The 5,582-nt window shown below is 44.9% G+C and overlaps 1 long non-coding RNA gene across 2 annotated transcripts; it reads right to left on the reverse strand.

The window, feature by feature from the left end:
• Positions 1-3,661: 3,661 nt before the first annotated feature.
• Positions 3,662-5,582, reverse strand: LOC144167615 (uncharacterized). 2 transcript variants are annotated; one of them, XR_013322062.1, is made up of 5 exons: positions 5,334-5,582; positions 4,247-4,373; positions 4,090-4,169; positions 3,948-4,034; positions 3,662-3,878 (listed from the first exon to the last, which is right to left on the reverse strand). It is a non-coding gene; the product is annotated as an uncharacterized LOC144167615 (long non-coding RNA). The 2 variants fall into 2 exon arrangements; XR_013322061.1 differs by having other exon boundaries at positions 3,948-4,169.

Raw genomic sequence — 5,582 nt, forward strand, 5'->3', positions numbered from 1 at the left:
TTTCATTCTCTGTTTTTGCCTGCATGCGCATCACTTGCGCCGTGGCCTGCTTTTGTTAGGATCAGAAATGTTTTAAGGCCACACAATGAAAGTAGTGCCAATTTCCCCTCCACGCCTTACTAAAATCCTACTTTTTTCTTATCAAATATGCTTGCCTCTCAACCTCTCCTGCCTTGAACATGGCCACAAAAAAAAAAAAAAAAAAAGGTCGTTACATAAAGCTCATTTTTGAATACTCCTGGAGGACAACAAAGCGAAGCTGTTTCGAGGGCAGGGGGACTTCGAATAGCTATTTCCTTAGACCGAAAGTGAAGTACTTTTGCCCATTTTGATGAAGCTGACCAAAATGAAAAAACGGTGAATGCACTGGTTGTGCTGGTACTGTTTCGCTTTCATTGCTTTTGTCTGCATGCAACAGTTCAAGGGGAGAAGTTGGAATGAATTTTGTATGAGCAAGAGACTGGTGGTCAAACACCTCCTATGGGGGGCCACCCTACTCAGGGTAGCCCCTTAGCCTGGCATACCATCTCCTGCTGGTCCCTGCAGTTTTGGAGCTGACAAGCATTCTGCCCCACTTCTTTTTGTGGGGTTGGGGAGAGGGTCAAGTGTGGGTTTTGTGTGCAGCTCTGGTTAGTGTGCATCAATGGGACAGGTGCTATGCACTTGAAACGACGCCCACACTTTTTATACCATTGCGCAAACTCAGTTTGTGTAATGGTGTATAAAGTGTGGGCGTCGTTTCAAGTAATCTGGTCAACAGTATCGGGTGGAATAGTCACAGAACTTCTATTTCGCCTTTGTTGAGGGGAAGATATGAAGGGTGTCGTGAGTGTTTGTAGTGTCAAAGGACATGCTACAGTGTGGTGGAATAAGAGCAAGTAGGGATCTGGTAGGCTCGTCTAGGTGAAAAGGAGCCCAGTCAATCAACTTGTGGGCTGCAGTGGGGCCGCTTTGTTTTCCTCTAAGACTTTGTGACCAGGCATCCATGGTACGGTGATTTCTAGAAGGTTGGTGGTGGATATTGGCAAATCGGGAGGGCAGGTGTGGATATTCAATCAGTGAAGTACTGGCTACAGGCTGATTGGGGGACAGTGAATGATAGAAGGTTGGAGGTGGAATGCAAGGCCAGAAGAGAGCAGTACCTCTTGTTGCTTCAAAGCTGCATTGGGACTTTTTTGTTTCGGGGACAGCTGTGGTGCTCTCGCAATCCCAAGGGAGAGGGGGGGGGGGGGGGGATGAAGTGGGGCTTTCCCGTTGCACCTTGAATGGACATGCATCGAGTGGGGTACAGTGTCCTTGGTCAGTGTAAGTTAGGGCATGCCCAAAAGAAAATGGCAGCTGGTCTCAGCTCGTTTATGGTTAATTTCCAGCTGGAACTAGCTGGTGTGCTGTCTGGAGCTGTTTCCAGTTGGTGGGTTCTGAAGATCTGTGTGGTGGAGGGCACGGAGCAAGATAAACAGGAGCGCCGACTTCGCTCTCTCCGGCGGGCTCTTAATGTCCATAACTGGCGGAGCACAATGTAGATGGCGCAGCGAATGGGGCCGGGGGCGGCTCAGCGGCCGGCGTTCCCCGTGCGCCGGCGGGCGAGTTGGCGGAACGCATTCCGGCGGCTGTGTCGTCTGCTTCGGCGACGGTAGTTTTGGGCACGGACTGCTTTGGGCCTGCTTTGGCGCCGCTTCGCGTTCATGGCGCGCCTCCTTCGCACAGTTGATTAACTTGTTCGACAGCACCTTCTGGGTAACCCGGACCCGAAGGAATTGAGTGGCCGTGCGGCAAAGATACATTAAGGATTGGTTTGCATGGCGGGAAAACAAAATATAGAGACCACACACAAACATATGGCTGCTATACAAACACTACCTTTTGCGCGGTGCTTGCCGAAAATGTGGCTCCGTTTTGTAAATTTGGGAATACCAATTTGGCTGTGTTTTAACCGGTTTTACAAAAGGCGAAAGGAGCAATTGGTTTTGATCACTAGCGATTATAAAAGTTCCCTCAGCTTTCTCGCAGTTCTGCAACTTGCGTCCAAAACAGAGTGTGCCTAGAACACGGGCCGGCACTTACACGCTCATCAGAAAAGAACACAAATGCGATAACATCACCCGCGACTGCCCGCGACGTAGCAATCTGCTCAAGATCAAGTCCCTGACAGTGCGGTCTTTTCAGAAGCCTTCATTTCGCGATAATTCGCCGAAAGAAAAGGTTTAACGAGCCGGTTGTTTTGCTGGTCAGCCGCTTAAAAAAAAAAAAAAAAACGCCGGGAACCCTGGTAGGCCAAAAAATTGCAGCCATACAAATCGCAGCATTTTATTTGGAGTCGCGGTGTTATCGACGAGATAACACGACCGTAGAGCGACAGTGAACATCGGGCGGTAAGTTGCGGCATGAGTTAAAATGAAGTATGCGTTTGATATTCTTAGGTTCCTTATCAAGCTGACAGTGTTTTGGTGCACTTGATACAACAGGGCAGCCGTCCAATCAGTCATTGGCACAGAAATGTGCATCATTGCCGTTTGCCGATGGAGTCTCCGGGCGACCCTCGTAAGCGTTGTTCGTGCGCAGAAGCAGCATAAATAATTAAGCGCGCGGCCGGAGAGCGGGATAACAACAGAGGGTAACCTTTGCGCTGCATCGATTCGTCGTAAGCAGAATCACGCTAGACTATCCCTAGTAGCACAGAATGTTGCCCGAACATTTCCACAACGTTTCCCCTTAACGTTGCCAAAACGTGGCTAATGTCCGCTTTTTTTAACGTTAGTGCAACGTTTCCCAGAAACATTGCGTCAACATGATTTTAGCATTGCTCCAACATGGGGGCAACGTTTTAAGGGTGTTGTTTTAATGTTTGGATAACGTTGTTTCTGACGTTCGTCAACGTTGCTACACTCTTGGAGCAACCTTCCAGCCACGTGCGGGACACATTTGAACAACGTTATGAGACGTTTTCTGATGACATTGCAGCAACTTTTCAGCTACATTTTCGCAACGTGCATACCACATTTAGGCATATCCCTGTACCATTCGGACGTTGTAATAACATTGCTACAATCTTGCAGCAACTTTAGATCCGCACTTTTAACATGAAGTTAGCATACAAAGAACGTTGCTGCAACGTTCAAGCAATGTTTTTATGAAGTTGCAATAACATTCCTACAATTTTGCGGTAACTTGCCAGCTATATTTTTCCAACGTGCGGGTAACATTTAGAAAACGTCGCTATCATGTTCAAGCGATGCTTCCTACAACGTTACCGCGACTTTACAGATACGTTTTTTCCCCACGAGGGCCGCATCCGCGCACTGTTGATATGACGTTCAAGCAATGTTTCTCTTACGAAGCGATGATATTGCAGCAATGTACAGGTAACTTACAGTTACATGTATCTAATATACATGCAACAATAACTAGATGAAAATATGATAAGTTAACTTTTTCCTAGACAGACGATTGTTGACTGCATGATAAGCGAGCACTTCAAACGTCGTCCTCATAAACTCCTGAAAGGTATAAACTGGCATTTTAGACTGCATGTTTATACATTTGATCCCTACACTGACCAACACACACAATTAAGGCAGTCCGGCAAAATAACAAACTAAGAAATGGCGGAATTTTAAAGCAAGGAACATGCCAGCTAGCGTAAATAACAACACTGACACTCTTTAAGATGAAAGAACATGTGCGTTTTATTTTACCATTAACAATCGATCCGAATACGTATTGTGTTAAAGCAATTGAATTTCGCAAGTACGCTGTTTCAGCCGTTGTCTTCGTTTTTCTCCTCCTGGGCTTGCTTGTTCTTCTGCCTTGACAAGTCAGTTTGATGACATACTTGACGGCCATGAACCCAGTAACATGGGGTTGTTACTGCCACGCTTCTGCGAAATTAAAAAAAGCTGTAGTTTAGGAGAAGTTGCAAAGTTGTTACAGCATAGACAATGTCTCACCTCTCAGAACACCAGGACTTTTGGCATACAATATGGCCTCATCAATTTTCTTGTACTGGCACTTCAAATGAGGTTTGACTGCCATTCCTGGAAAACAAACAAAATGGCATTGCTCTAACACACAGGGTGCTCAGAAGCTCACCTGCAGTTTGGATGACGCTTGCTGCCAGATGAGCTTATTCGTGTGTCAATGTTGTGGTGCTGGTAAATCATAAGGTATTTCTGAAACAAAACAGAGTGTAAGAAGTGGTTCAGAAAACTGAAGTGAAGCAAATTTTAGCTAATAGAGAAAACCTTACCTTTAGGAAGGAATATTATAGCAAAACAGGCCTCTTCACTTTTCACTTTGTCTTGCTTGTTTAACTTTTTCTAATGCCCGTGCCGACTTTATGACGCACATCGCTTGAGTTGGTTTCTCAAGCATCCCTGGAAAACAGAAAAGGACCAAATACTGAATTATATAAAATACCTTACAGCTTTCTTTCCAGGCCATTGAGTAATTAAGTGAAAAGACTTCGATCAGACAGCTTGCCAGAGAATTTTCAATTAACAAGAGAAGCCGACCAACTGATGACGACGTGGTACGTCGGCAATCATTGAAAGAGGACGATAATTACCTCAATGGCCATAAACATAAAAACGCAACGAACAAAAATTAGTAAACAGGCAAATGTAAAGAAGGGAAACATTACATGTACAACAAGATGAAATTACAACCGTGTATTTTCTTGGTTGCCTAATTTTACCTTTTGCTCTCGAAAAATGTGCTAAAAACTGGCTTGAGCTGTTTTATTTTCTTATTTTTATTTATGTTTGATCATTTTATTTATTTATTTTTATTTGTCATTTATTTTTTTTATAGTGATAAGCATCCGACGTAGACCAGCCTTTCACATGGAAAATATGTGAATACTACAAAGACGTCAGGCGTTGTTTTACATCGTAAGATGGTTCGCATAAGCAGCTGATAACATATGGCTTAACTGCAATGCTAAATTGTGTTCCGTTACAGCATGCCGCCGAAACTCGCGTGAAATTAAACATAACAAAGTTATATTTATTAGTTGTATTTTTCGCGTTCGTGAGCAGCTGCGGCGAGAAGTAAATTAAAAGCCAATCGTACATATCAAGGTTCTTGCAGAACATATATACACTCGATTTCAGCATCATAACAAAAAATCTACTACTGAGCGCCCACCTGATTTCTCATTATACTCTTTCCATAAAATTTAAGTGAATACGTGTTCCCCTTTTACAACCGTACGCATTCACAAAAGCAAGGATATGCTTAGAAGTTAGAAACGGGAGGGCAATCCTGTTCCCGCTCTTTTACGAAGTAAACTGCATTCGAAAGAACGAGGCGAGCTCAGAAAATCGAGCGCTTACCTTCACTGGTCGGTTGCTATGAACTTTCCGGCCCGCAAATATTCGCCGTAACATGCGGCCACACAACAATATTTCGTATGACATGGTTCCTTCTCCATTCCGTTTGATTGTCACTATGGCTGCTCCTTTCTGAAAAAAGCGCGCGCATTTCGTCTACTCTTCCCAACCCACCGCCGGCTGCCAGTCGCAAAGGAGCATGAGGGGAGGACCCCTCTGCGAGGGGCGCGCACGTGTGCGCGTGTGAGAGGA

Source organism: Haemaphysalis longicornis, unplaced genomic scaffold (assembly GCF_048455015.1).
Source record: "Haemaphysalis longicornis isolate Haplotype H1 unplaced genomic scaffold, Haemaphysalis longicornis Haplotype H1 scaffold_2, whole genome shotgun sequence".
Taxonomy (NCBI): Eukaryota; Metazoa; Arthropoda; class Arachnida; order Ixodida; family Ixodidae; genus Haemaphysalis; species Haemaphysalis longicornis.